This window comes from Gekko japonicus, unplaced genomic scaffold (assembly GCF_001447785.1).
Source record: "Gekko japonicus isolate JY-2015 unplaced genomic scaffold, Gekko_japonicus_V1.1 scaffold95, whole genome shotgun sequence".
NCBI lineage: Eukaryota > Metazoa > Chordata > Lepidosauria > Squamata > Gekkonidae > Gekko > Gekko japonicus.
Window position 1 is genome coordinate 117,528 of NW_015165237.1, and position 15,508 is coordinate 133,035.

Here is a 15,508-nt window from a genome sequence, read left to right on the forward strand (position 1 = left end):
TCAGGGCACGAGGGTACCATCCAAGCCCTACCTGATTGTGCATAATAGAACACTGATCTGCATGTACAAAATGCTAACCATCCAGTCGCTAGGTGATAAGACCAAATTAAAATTCAAATTGCTTTTTATGGCACTTACATGAATGCAATGGCATTTCTCATTTTGCCTTATCGGTTCTCTGCCATAGAAGGATATTGTAAGGCCCAAATGGGTGTTACAGGTGGAGAAATGCACAGGTTTGCATTCTATTTTGCTGCATCAATTTTTCTCACCTGTGTAATGTGTGAACTGCATTTTAGGTCAGAATTAAACCTTAGAGGAACTGTGTAGTTGCAGCTGGAAACAACAGACTCACATGTCCCCTTCTTCTGCTTTCCCCTTGTTATAAATAGTATTTTAATGTGATGTCACCACAATCTCAGTTTCCACACCTTAACTCCTAAACTGCAAGCAATGAAGAATAAGAGGAGGTGAGTAACTCATGTAGTCACACAACATTGTTTTACCACATATCGTCCTATGTCTGACAATTCTACTAATCCAAGTTTAAGGTAGAAAGGTACACTTGGGCAGGGGTCATTTCGTAGAAAAAGAGCTAGGGGAACTCATTAGCATAACTCATTAGCATATGCCACACCCCCTGACATCAGGGGCCCGGTGGTGGACCTGCAAGGCCAGCGGGAGTGCGAGGAAGCCCCGCCAAGGCCCTCCCTGGCCCCAGGCAGGCAGGGGTGGGGAGAGGCGGGGAGGAAGCAACTTACCCTCCCTCTTCTCCTGCCTCCTCCTGGCTGAATGAGGGCTGGAAGCGGGACGGCCGGAAGCAGGGGGCGGGGCTTTGTCATGTGCCCCGCCCCCCTGCACCTCACCCGGGGGAACTGCGTTCCCCCGCGTTCCCCCCGAAATGACCTCTGCACTTGGGGGGGGGATTGTATTTAGATTTGAATTTCAGAAAGGGATTAAACACTAGTATTCCAGATTATTTGGATCTCCAATACCAGTTTGGTATTCAGATTCAGTTTGCCCCCCCCCCAGGTGTCTTAACATTATTTGGGTCCCTTATAGCCTATGTGGAATATTTCCAGAGGGCTGTTTTTCAAGTAAATAACACTAGAATTGCAAGGACCACAGTACTGTTTGTTCACTAAAGATCCCCAAAATTTCAAGTAGATTGGATGAAGGGATTCAATTTTACAGGCCCCTGAACAAGTTTCTCCAAGGCACCAACTTGTCTCCATTGTTTCCTATGGGAGGGGGATCCATGCTTTCTCCAGGGCAAAGAAGTCAATAGTCAAACATAGCAAGCAGCAAATGGGATACCATGAATTTATCGTTGTTAGGGAGAATTTCAGTAGTGAAAATGAATGTACTACCACGATTGATGTTTTTGTTTCAAACTATTCCCATTTTGACCAAGAGTGACATACTGAATAAATGGCAAAGAGAAATCTCAAAGTTTGTGTGGGGGGGCAGGAAGCCTAGAATTAAGATGAAAATTTTGTGTGATGCTAAAGAGAGAGGGGGATTGCAGCTACCAAATTTGTGTTTGTATTATGATGCAGTTTGTATAGTATGGTTAGAAAAATGGGTCAATTTGAGAGACAAAAAACTGCTGACATTGGAAGGACATAATTGCAGATTTGGTTGGCATGCATACCTTTGGTATGAAAAGAATAAGGCGGACAATTTTTTTAGACATCACTTTGTAAGAAATGCCTTATTCACAACATGGACGAGATATAAAATATTTTTCTTTGATGCGAGACCACTGTGGATTGTACCAGCAGAAGTTCTATCATCATATATGAGACAAAGCAGCAAAGAGTGGTTGCCTTACAGAGACTTAATAAAAAAAGAGGGTACAAAATGGCAAATAAAAGAGCAGGATGAGATACAGTATAAATATGTCTGGTTGAGCTATTTACAGATAGTTGATTTGTTCAAAGCAGATAAGAAAAAATATGGATTTAGAGAGGAGAAAAATGAAATTGAAACTGTCTGGGAGGGAGGAGGGGAAAAGGCGATTTCTACTGTATATAAAATTTTGTTAAAATGGTATACGGAAGATGAGACGGTGAAAGAGCAAATGCTTAAATGGGCAGTAAATGTTAATACTGAGATCTCTATGGACTCTTGGGAATATCTGTGGAAAAATTCGATCAAGATCTCGTCATGTACCAATGTGAAAGAGAATTGTTATAAAATGATGTACAGGTGGTATATGACACCCAAGAAAATAGCCAACATGAACCAAAACTTTTCTAACAAATGTTGGAAATGTAGAAAACATGAAGGTTCACTTTATCATATGTGGTGGACATGTGAAAAAGCTGTGGACTTTTGGACTAGAGTTCACAGCGAAATGCAATTTTTTTTGAAATGTTCCTTTAAAAAAGCACCAGAAATTCTGCTCTTAGGACTTAAAATGGAAGAATTGAATATCACAAAAAGAACTTTATTTTGGTACCTGATTACAACGGCGAGAATACTCTATGCACAATGTTGGAAACAAGAAAGAATTCCAGAGTTAGAAGAATGGATACAAAAAACTTTGTTTATGGCTGAGATGGACAAAATTACGAAAAAATTGAATAACAAAGAAGATCAGGAATTCTATGAGGAATGGAGAGACTTTAAAATTTACCTAGAAAAGAACTGGGATGTAAAGCACAATCTATTATATCAATATTTTCATGAAAAAATAAAATTGTGTTCTAAAAAAAAAAAAAACATAGCAAGCAGCCACCAGCCAAAAGCCTCCCAATGCAAACAGAACCAACAAGCCCAACAGAACCAGCATCAAATCAGAGAACCCCAGCAGAACCACACACCAAAATGATAAGCTCAACATAACCAATGTCAAACCAGAGAACCCAAGCCAAACCGGCTGAAGCAAGGCACACTGTTGCAAGCCCAGCAGAACCAATGTCAGACCAGCGAACCTCAGCAGACCCAGAGGCCAGTGTTGCAAGCCCAACAGGAACAATGTCAAATCAAATAATCCAATGAAAACCAATTTAAGCAAGGGCGTTGTTGCAAGACTAACAGAACCAATTTCATACCATAGAGTCGAACCCAAACCAACCTGGCAAGCCAATACCAAGCCCTGGCAAGAAGGCAATGGCACAGAACACTGTGAAACTGAAGAAAAAAATATGCCTGGGAGCCTTAAAATGTTATTACTGAATTACTAAATATTTTTGGAATTTTCAGGACTGGTATTCTGGATAATCCCGAACACCACCCAGATACCCAAATATATCTGGAAAATACTGATAAGGTATTGTTTGGATATATATTTGGACCAGAACTACATGAAAACAAATCCCTAGTTTGAAACCTTCCACAAGCCTTAGGATGTTTCCTCTAATGAAGGAACAACAGGCTGGAAGAAGGCTCCTTAAACTGGAGAAGGCTCTTTATACCTAAAGGTAGAATACCACTGATTAGGTGGTGGAGAAAACTTTCATTGGCCTTCAGACATCTCTAGTAACTCTAGTCAGTATAATAAATTACCCATCAGCAGCTCTGTAAATATAAGACCAAACAATTGTGGCTTAAAACAACAGTTTCTAGAAGCAAGAGTGAACCTGGAACAACCCCTTTGTTCTTGAAGCACATCAAAGAATTGTCAGTGCTTGAAAAACATAGGTCCCTGCCACAAGGCAAGAAAAACGATGGGCAAAGTGCGGCTAATCTGAGCCGCACCAAAACTGAGACGCCGCGGCGGGATCCCACGGATCCCCTAAGCTGCGGTGCCATCGCTCCCCGGCATGATCAGATGCCGGGGAGAAAGCGACAGTGGGAAGGGGAGGCTGGTGAACTGTGCATGCTCACACATGCACAGTTCGGCCAGGAGCCGGGGATGCACCGGCGCAAGGACACGCCGGCGATCCCACGGCCGCACTTGCCGCTGCCCTTCCGGATGAACCATCCAGGTAGGTGGTTCTTTTTTTGTGTGGGGTTTTGGGCGGGAGGGATGGATCGGGGATGGCCGGGCAATGCTTCCCAGATGTTGCCATGTTGCCATGGGATTGCGCCCATTTGCCGTGCATCCGATCCGTCCCTCTCCCGGCCCAATTCCTCGCGTGTGACCGGGACCATATCATAGCATTTTAAAGTTGAAATAAATTTTAAAAACCACACCTATGGTCTTTATTCTGGGCAGCCAAAAATATGACACACATCTTGAACTGCAATCATTTGACCCCAAAAAAGCCTGAAATCCTTGGCCTACAGTCCTTCACCGACAGCATGGTATAACCCAGTGTGGTACAGTTGTTACTACGACCGGGGAGACTTGGTTCAAATCTCACTTGCCACGAAATCCTCCAGTTGCAATTATTTATTACTTATTTATTCCTCAAATTTCTATCCCGCCCTCCCAGCCAGCATTCTTTTTCAGTGCCAGCATTCTTTCTCAGCCTAACCTAACTGAGCTCACTGGATTAATGTTAGGATAAAAATGTAATACTTTTAGCTGTTTCTTGACATGATCTAGTTAGTATTTGCTCTGACCTAGATGGCCCAGGCTAGTATGATCTCATCAGGTCTCAGAAGCTAAGCAGGGTCAGCCCTGGTTAGTATTTGGATGGGAGACCACCACGGAAGTCCAAGGTCATTAAGCAAAGGCAAGCAATGGCAAACCACCTCTGAATGTATCTTGTCTTGAAAACCACATGGGGTCGCCATGAGTCAGCTGTGACTTGACACCACTACCACCAGTCAGCATTAAGCACTTTTAAATTCTGTTGGTTTCAATACAAGACATTTAGGCACATCTTTAATTCTCCTATTAAAAATCAAAGACATAAAACTGTGTACCTGTCAAGTGTTCATACATGCATGGGAGCAATCTTTAATGCACTCTGATGTATGCTTAAGGCTTTCCTGGATGGGCTTTCTATTCTAATAGTTTCTCTCTCACACAAATACTAAGAGAAGATTAACAATGCTAACCTATACAGAGTTACTCCAGTTTAATTTATTTCAGTGAGTTTAGACTGGAGTAACTGCAAAAACTGTACAATAAGCCTCTGTGACACACCTTTTCTCACTCACACAGAGTGCCTACCACCCTCCACAACCTGCCTCTTCCAGGTTCAGAGTTACAAGTAGGTCAGGCCATCGCACATCGCTCTTATTGCCTCTTTTAAAATATATAGAGAGTCATGACCATTTCACATCCCAGTCATTCCCTCTCACTCACAGAGACGTTGCCAGACAAAGTAGCCCAGTCCCCTTTATTAATTGCTCCTCACTCAGACACTGAGGAATTTCAGACAGACGATATATTCCAGAAGAGGAACAGTTCCTAAACAGTTTCTGGTCTGTCATTTCAGACAGAACCGTTTTAGAATCGGTTCCCTACTGGAATATATTTGTAATTTCACACACACATGCTTCTGTCCTATTTAGGAAATGGGGCTGAAGCATTTTACCTGTCAACCGCTTCCAAGTAGTCTTCAGTTTCCTCCCCCAGTTCTGATGCAGTCCCCCCCCCCCCGTTTTTCACCCGCACGGGCGATCTCCAGCTTTTAAAAAATGTTCACTTTATAGCGCTATAGCACTATAACACGATAATGCAACGGCATTATATCAGCCCCATTGGAATGCCTGGAGTGTTGTGTTATAGCACCATAGTGCTATAGCGCTCTAAAGCGAACGTTCAAAAAAAAAAAGCCAGAGATCGCCCACGCAGGTGAAAAACGGCGGGGGAAAAGCGGTGCAGTCTGAAATGGCAAACCGCTTCAGATCCAGCTCTTTACCAGAAGAGGAAAGCCATGTGTGAAATGGCAGCCCTATACTGGTTTACTCCACGACGGATCAAAAACGGCTTCAAAACGGGTTAAAAAGGGTAATGTGAAATTCCTCACTGTTCAGAGCTATTGGAGTAGGGGACACAAACACTGTTTTGTTAATACATTGCCACCATTTATTGATATTCTAAAATGTATAGAGACTGAGATCTTATCAGGGTTTCTTTCCCTGAGACAACCAACCCGCAGGGTTAAACAAACAATGAGTTAACTTTTATTTATAATTAGAGTTTAACAGGGAAGAAAAACAGCTAGTGGTTACAATGTTTCTTTTCCATTGAACTTTTGAACTGTTTTTTTAATTCCAGCATTTGGGATCTTTTGCTACAAATTTTGCTCTTCTCCACTCAGCCAGACACACTCTCCATTCCCTCACTCCCTAGCTGCCAACTGCTATTTTCCAACTGTCTCTCACTAACATTCTATCAGCTCTCACTAGTCACTCTTAGGGACAGATAGAACCTAATTTGTCTGTGTCGACCTATTTTACTAATATATATTATACTTGAAGAAAGTTTGAGTACAGTTGCCCCTTTGCGACAAACAACGTTAAATTCTGGGTCTAGGTTTATACCAAGAATTAATTTCTGTTGGTCTTAAAGATGCGACTGAATTCAAGCTTTGTTCTATTGCTTCAGACCAACATGGGTATCCACCTGAATCTATCTATTACACTTGTCACTCTTTCATGTTAGAATTTATCAGCAGGTATATAAAACATAATCAGGTCTTGTCAGACGTGTTTGTGCATCCGCAAAGTACTTCAAATGTTTCCGCTGAAGAGCAGCAACCCAACTCCATTTTTTTTTCCTTTAGTCGTTTGGTGACTAGTGAAGGATGCGTTTGAGAAACCTAAGCAATTTTTGCTAGCCTTATTAAACTCTTTGACTTTCTCCACAATCCTTCAGATCTTTTAGCTGAGAGAAACTCAAACTTCCATTGCAATTTCATTTTAGGTGAAATTTTGCAGACAATGCTTACAATTGTTTTCCTATATGGTTGGTAATTCTTAGGCAGGGGGGGAAACACAACATGTTGTATAGTTGAAAGTGCAAGTGATCCTGCACTTTCTTCTTATCTTGAGTTTCATCTTGCATAACTAAACAAAACATTCTGGGTTTCTGGTCCTGTAAACATTTCACTTTCCAACCCAGCTGTCAATCACCATCAGAAGTGAGTACTGGCACTGTGATCTGTGCCTTTCCTGCTTGTAAAGATGACTTGCACAGCATGTCCTTGCAAGATAGACTCACAGTACTTTCTTTCATATTTCTTTTAAAAGAAACAAAATAAACCACAGCCTTGTATGGGGATGCCATTGAATTCTGCTGTTTTTGTTTACTTCTGATTTTTTTTCCCTCAAGGAGGGGGGGACAACATTTTCAATGTGATTAATCTGCCCATATCTCTGACACCTGTCTTTCCCACATTCTATGAAAACAACAGGGTTCTGCAAGAAACCTTCATTCCCTGTCTATGTAACCTTCTGTCTACATCTGTGTCACAGATAACTCATGATCCTAATGGGGAACGGAGGTCATATTAACCATCTGAGACCTGGGTATGTATAGGGTTCTAGTGAACTTGGGCTGCGGTCACACGGAGCATTAGCCACGCTACTGAGACAGATGATAGGCGGATTTTCCGGGCGCAATCACACCGCAACATCTGGGAAGCATAGAGCTCCCATGGCAAACCCGAGGCTTCCCACCGAAGATGCAGAATTAAAAATTAGTACCTCTGAGGTACTAGTTTCCGGAAACCGTGGGGCAAGGGCTGGCATCTGATCGCGTTTCCGGTGGTAGTCCATGGCATCCAGCGCCCGCCCATGTCCTGTCGCAAACAGGGTTTTTCCCCCCAAGTCTCCACAGGATGCACACAAGCACCCAACGGTGCATGCGCACGAAGAGGAAAGTGAAAGTTCCGTTGGTGAGATCGTGCCACGCCACTTCTTTGCCGTGCTGCAGGATCTTCGCGTGATTGCCACCTTGCCCCTACCCATGGGACTTCGACAGGACATGTGATCGGGCGGCCGCGTGTTATTTTGCTCCGGGCCAAACTGCCACACTTCTCTCCCCCCCCCGCATTTTACGGCCCATGTGACCGGGACCTTGGTTGTGCAGATTACCATTTTACCATACCACATCTTCTTCAGAGTTGTGAAAAGAGTCATATAGATACCAAACTAACAAAGGGTGAGTGGTCTTACCATAGGGAGCTTGCTTGTATTATCCTGCCAACTGGTAGCAAATATTTTTACCCACATAAGATTATGGATACTTCCAAAATTTTCATACCTTGTGGGGTGTTCCTCTCTAAGCACTCAGATAACTGGTTTAATGTGCTTAACATGCACAGCATGAGAAATGACCATAAACAGGTTTGATATAATACAATGAGTGTTTCATTTCACCCATCACTTTCCACTTTGTTTTGGAGCATGCTCATAGTTGAAACAAGCTTTTTCAAAAGAAACCCAGTTGGTGGTGCCTCCTCTGTTGTTGTAACTGCAATGATCTTAGGGCCTTCTGATTATACTGAGCTCTCACTTGGCATGCATAGAAAGCACGATGAATGACAGTAGTTGCATCACTTTGCCCTTGAGAATTCAAGTCCCCGTTGTCATCAACCATCTGGGAGACAGCATTTGAGGTAAGGTGGGTGAGATGGAATAGACATGGGGGAGAGTAATCAGAGATCTTGGTTTGAGTTGGCTGTCAACAGCGTTTAGACTCACTCTGTGACATACATGTTGAACACTGCATTAGGGTAACAAATGAAAGTATTCCAGTCTTAGCCAGATAAGACTGAATATATCGACAGCCATGCAAATAAGCCAAGAGGTTTGTCAGCCACGGCCAACTGATTTCACAGGAGGGAACCCCAAGAATGCTCACCACAGATCAATAGAACCACAGATAAGATCTTCACAGTGGTGCATACATACCAGATATATCAAAACAGGAAGGTAATTGGGAACTAGACAAAAACATAGCTATTAATAGCAGGCAAATTCTCCATCCTCTGCAGGGTCCCCGGGGTGCTGCATTTTATGTTCCCGAAGTAATTCCAAAATTGGAATAATTTTGTAATGTCTTAATAATGAACTAATTCACTTCCTAGGCTGGTTGCCTCATCAAATGGCACTTCTCTGAAAGTATTCAGTTTCAAGGATGCCTCTGATCTTAAAACCTACACTCTTCTGCAAGCAGAGCCTTTGTAGAACTTCAATTACACAAACAGGTTCTGAGGTTGAATTTCCCCCCTACATAATGGTAATGAATAATGCACTTATCCTCTGCCTTCACAAAGGTAGTTTTTGAATAAATAATTTGCTTGCAGGGATGCCTTTAGGTTATTCATGTAGCAAAGGCAACAATACATTGTCGAGTTGAAAAAGTGAAAGTGTGGACAAGTGAGGGACAGAGAATGAGATCTTAAAAGCAGCTTGTGGGATCAGACCAAGGCCTTTCTGGTCCACTGTTCTATTTTCAGCAACTAGGCATCACTGGAAGTTCTAAAGGTGAGGGTCTTCCGCTACCATTCAGAGGTAAGTTGCTTGTGAACATGGAGATACCATCATTGATATACCTGTTCTCCACTAACTTGCCGAATCCCTTTTCTAAAGCAACCTTAGCTAAAGGTCATCTTGTGATAGTGTATTCTTCATGTTATTTATTGGGTGAAAAAGCATTTGATTCCATGAGTTCCTTTGGCCAACACACTCTCCCTATACTGTTCATAATTACATTAATTAAAATACCCCAATAGATTTATGTACATATGTGGCTTCAAGTGGCAACTTACTATGGTGACCCCAGCAAGGGGCTTTCATGGCAAGTGAGAAACAGAGGTAGTTTGCTGTTGCCTTCCACTGCAGAGTCTACCTTGGTGGTCTCTCATCCAAGTACTGACTCTGCTTAGCTTCTGAGACCTAACGGAATCAGGCTGTATCATACCATTTCCATATCCCCCCTATAGGTTTGGTCTTTCCATAAAGCAAGAGGCTCCAAGCCGTGAATGCTTTATTCATTCTTTTCTGTATTTTTAATAGGGATGAGATCTGTATTTAAAAATCAAAAGAGATTTATGTAATAAGGTTAAGATACTTGCTATTTTAATTCAATCCATTTCCATATCATTCCTAACACTGAATCCCCCATCCACCCCCTTTTTTATATAATCACATACCGAGGTGACATTTTCAGTTAACTTTTATCACAAAATCTCTTTGTGGGTAGTCACAAATCAGACCCTAACAGTATTCAAGTTAGAGTTCTCTCTCACACACACACACTTTCAATGTGATATTTGCTACCACTATTTAACATGCACCCCCTTGGGATGAAGCAAGATCACACGTATTTATGCCAAGATAAATAGCAAACACCACGAGAAAATGTTTTCTGGAACCTGTGAAAATTTATAGTGATCCTTTAAAAACCATTTTATCTATTTTATGTTACTGCCCAAACTTCTAATAGTGGAGGGCTGCATTAGATGTGCTTGTAAAAGTCCAATGTGCACAGTCTGGTCTACCAACCAATCTCTATATGGCAAGATGATTTGACACAGGTACTGAAGTACAGCTGGGGCAGTTGGGAAGAGAAAGCTGAATTTCCTCCTAACTTTATTATGTCTAGACCTCCCTTTCACCTGCAGAGAGTGGAGAATTACCCACCCCCTAGCCCCAGTTTCCCACCTCTGAAGAATTGAGGAACTGAAGAGAAAATGGTCTCCACACAGTGATACTCTAGGAATTTCCCCTATTCTCTGTAGTAAAGGCCACAGAGACTAGGGGATGCAACCTCTAGTGCCACCTCAAAATGACATCACATTCTTCCTAAACTTCTCCCTACCTGGGTGCCATTCCTCAAATCTCCCAGCATTTTCTAAGGCAGTGTTGCCTTACTTGTCTGCTTTTTCAAGTAATTTTTACCTCAGTGGAAATCTGAAACCAGCAGCAACTGCTGCTTGAGAAAAACAGCACACACACACACACACACACACACACATATATATATTTGGGGGGACATAGGCAGGGAAGGAGTGGAATCAGCCTTCCTGGTAAATTTACCTACACTGGACGGGAAATTCCATTCCCCCCACACACATATTCACACAATTTGAGTCATCACCACATCCTTTCCCCTCCCAATATACAACTGGGGGGGGGGCATTTTACTCTCACAGTGTATGTACTATTTTTGCATGAGACCTTATTTTGTACATTGCTGCCTGGTAAGAGGAGGAGACTCATGCACAGGTACAACACACAATTTTCTTGAAGGATATGTCAGGTCTGTTGTCTCTACATGGGAAGAGATTGACTGACCTGATAACGCTGGATGCAGAGACAGTGAATTCCTTCGACCTCATAGAAACTCCCATTGGAAGGAACCAACCAGAGCACTCAATATGCGGACAGGTGGTTCCTGTTCCTGTCCATGAATGGATTGTCCTGAGATTTTTTTCATCATTTAAACATTCCATGCGGCATAGCAGCAGCACTCCTGTCATGGAACATGTTTTGGGAATTATGGCCCTATTATCAAGGAGCTGAAGAACTTTTTTTTTTAATTGAAACCCTGAGTCCATGGGTCAAGTGGCACAAATGTGAGGCAGCAAGCGTGAGCCTTACTGTTTCTCCTGCCAAGTGCCCACCGCTCTAGATTTCAAGAGAAGATTTGCATTTTTATTAGCATCCGGTGTGCCAAACGGCACAATGAGGTTGGCAAAGAGACTGATTTTTGACAGACTGCCAGGGCTTCAGAGGAACAGAAGGCACCTGCTCTAATGTGAAGTCACTTGCTCCTCCAATATTTACTTGCTTCTCTATTTTTTTTTAAATTTAATTTGTTTCTCCTGCAATTTATTGACTCAGAATGTGCTACTGTACTTATAGAGGAAGCTTCAGACGCTGCCATTAAGACAGACAGAGCCATATGTATAACAGCTGCCAGGTGGCAATTTGCAGCCTAAAGGTTACAGGAGCGATTTTACGTTTGACTAACTCAGCTTGTATTAGGTGCCCACAAAACAAAAGGCAGCTTTCTGTTGCCCTCTGAGGTGTGATGTTGCACATTCAGGCATGGTTGCTAAAATAAGAGGTTATAGAGAATATCCTCCTTCCCCTTCTGGAAGTTTATTCAAAACAAGGTAATACAGAATATGAAGGTTTACAAATCTGATGTGTTGGATAGCGGTTATTGTAGACAGACAATGTTGATCGTTAGAATGGGTGGTGTATGCCCGTATTCACTTATTTATTCAGGATATTTCTGTGCTGCCTCTTCAGAGTCTTTGCTTCAGGTGGCTTACAATTAAAACCACATCACAATATTCAGAACAAACCATCCAAAAAGACATGGGCCGGAAGGGTAAGTGTTGAAGGCAACATGAGGCTTCTACTGTGGTCTCATCTGCAATTATTTATATTGCCTCATGTGTCTTAACCAACATTGGGAATACAGTTTAGTTTCCCTCTCTCTGTTCTGCACACACACATTGCACTTCCAGGTGGGCTTTGTGTCAATGAAGGCCAAGCCCCTCTATGTGCATTTGTCCTGTTGATTAATATGTCACACATTAAAGGTTTGTACCATTGATTGTATTCTTGTTCAGAAGAAGAAGGAGGAGGAGGAGGAAGAGGAGGAGGAGATTGGATTTATACCCCTCTCTTCACTCAGAGTCCCAGAGCAGTTTACAAACTCCTTTCCCTTCTCCTCCCCACAACACACACCCTGTGAGGTAGGTGGGGCTGAGGGAGCTCTTTCAAGAACTGCTGTGACAGAATTATGGCTTGCCCAAGGTCATCCAGCAGCTGCAAGTGGAGGAGTGGGGAATCAAACCCGGTTCTCCCAAATTAGAGTCCGCACATTTAACCACTACACCAAACTGGCTCTTAGCAGGGGTCGTTTCGTAGAAAAAGAGCTAGGGGAACTCATGAGCATAACTCATTAGCATATGCCACACCCCCTGACATCACCGGAAGTGTGTCATAAGGCCACACACCCTGACATCACCAGAAGTGTGTCATAAGGCCACACACCCTGGCCCCAACGGTCCCGGCCGCCGGCGGCGGCCTTGCAGCTCCACTGCCAAGCCCCATGAGGGGCCCGGCGGTGGACCTGCAAGGCCGGCGGGAGTGCAAGGAAGCCTTGTGAAGGCCCTCCCTGGCCCAAGGCAGGCAGGGGTGGGGAGAGGCAGGGAGGAAGCAACTTACCCTCCCTCTTCTCCTGCCTCCTCCTGGCTGAATGAGGGCCGGAAGCGTGGTGGCCGGAAGCATGGGGCGGGGCTTTGTCATGTGCCCCGCCCCCTGCACCTCACCCGGGGGAACTGCGATCCCCCACGTCCCCCCCGAAATGACCTCTGGCTCTTAGTATACTATTATGCCACCCTTCTTCTAAGGAGCTCAGAACAAATTTTCAGTGACCTCTAAAATTTCTCAGAGGGGTTCCATCCATCACTAGGCCTTTCCAACTGAAGCAAAAAGTCATCCGGAGGTTTCTTAAGTTTGAAGAAATTTGGAAAAGGACAAAAGAATTACTGAAGGTTACCAAAATGTCTTAAAAGGGCTTCTGTGTGCCCCTAGTTTTGAGTTCCTTCTCCCATCCCTCTCTCAGTGCTACCAAGATGACAAGTGCTGTAGAATCAGAGTTCACAGGATGATTCATACTGTGCTATCACTTCACCACAAGAACATGAAAGTTAAGGTGGCTTTGGATGTTCTAAGAAAGAAGAGTGAGTACAAGTGAGGGTAACTCACATGTTCAGCATTCTTTCTTCCATTATAATGCCGTGGAGGGCGACATGACTTGTTTCCCCAACAGAAACCAGATTTAGTGCAACAAAGAAAGATACCCAAGTTCCCTCTTTCGATGTACAACTAGGAGTGCCTAACGCAAAGATGTGAGTCACCTGTGCATCTACTCTCTCTGTTACATCTGAAGTCTGAAATGATGATATCTCTGATATCACAGGCATGAGGACCCTTGGCGGTCCTGCTTCATGGGGTTTTCTCTATTCCTTTGGCTTCCTGTCTCGAGACACTATTGAAATAAATGTTGCTAGCTAGCTACATAATAGCACAAAGTTCTGACTATTCACCCTGCTGAAGAAATTTGAGATTAATATTCTTTTAATACAGTTCGGAATTAGTAAATTTTGTAAGTCACTTGGGGGACCTGACATCAACATTTGGTGAGGCCTGACCATAGCAGAACAGAGCGGAACTACCACCTCCCTTGATCTGAACACAGTGCTTCTGTTAATGCATCCTAAGATTGCATTAGCTTTCTTTGCAGTCACATTGCACTGCAAAGCTTGTGATCAACCAGAACACTTAGGTGCATCCCTTTCACATGTGCTGCTGTCAAACCAAATCCCTCCCATTCTATATCTGTGTTTTTGCTTTTTGTACCTAAGTGTAAGACTTTGCACTTATCTCTATTGAAATTCATTTCATTTGTCTCAGCCCACTGTTACAGCCTATCTAGATCATTTTGAATCCTGACTCTGTCTTCTTCAGAATTAGCAGTCCCACCCAGCTTCATGTCATCTGCAGATTTGATCTATGTCTTCCTCCAGGTCATTTATAAAAACATTGAACAACATCGAGCCCAGGACCCAGCCCTGTGGTACTCCACTCAAGACTTCCTTCCATGTAGATACAGAGCCATTTACGAGCACTCGTTGGGTATGATTTTTCAACCAACCATGAATCCATCCAACGGTTGTACCATCCAGCCCACACTTGACCAGCTTATCCTCAAGGATATAATGAGAAACTTTGTCAAATGTTTTACTGTTATCTAGATAAACTATATCCACAGCATTGCCAGAGTCAACCATTTTAGTAACTCTGTCAAAAAAGAAGATAAGGTTGGTATGGCATGATTTATTCTTGATAAACCCATGCTGCTGCTACCAATTAACTCATTCTGTTCATGGTGCTCACAGACAGAGCATTTAATAATCTGCTCTAGAATTTTTCCAGGTATTGATGTCAAACTTACAGGCCTGTAATTTCCTGGGTGTGCTTTTTTCCCCTTCTTGAAGATTGGGACAACATTCACTCTTCTCCAGTCTTCCGGCACAACACCAGTACTCCAGGACATCTCAAAGATTAGAGCCAGAGGCTCTGAAATAAATCTGCAATTTCTTTTCGCATCCTGTGATGCAAGTCATCTGGCCCTGGAGATTTGAAAATATTTAAAGCAGCTAGATGCTCTCTAACTATGTCCTTACTTACTCTGGACTGGCAGTTCCTCCTTCTTTCATATGCCCTGCATTCTTCAGTTTGTATACAGCTCGCCTTTTGGTTAAAGACCGATGCAAAGTGAGAGTTGAGTAATCCCGCTTTGTCTTCATCCCTTGTTAAGGCTTGACTGTCTTCCCCTAGCAATGAGCTTACCCCATCCCTGTCCTTCTTTTTGCTCCGAGTGTAGGCATAGAAACCTTTTTTGTTATTTTTAGCATCCCTCGCAAGCCTCAGATCCATCTGCACTTTAGCCTTTCTGACACCATCCCTACAGAGTTGAGCCTGCTCCTTGACTCTCCCTCAGTAATTTGACCCTCCTTCAATTTCCTGTACATTTCCCTTTTTAGTCTCAGCTCTTTAGAAGCCATCTTGGCTTCATTACCCATCTCCCACCTTTCTTTCATACCGGAACAGTTTGTGATTGTGCCTT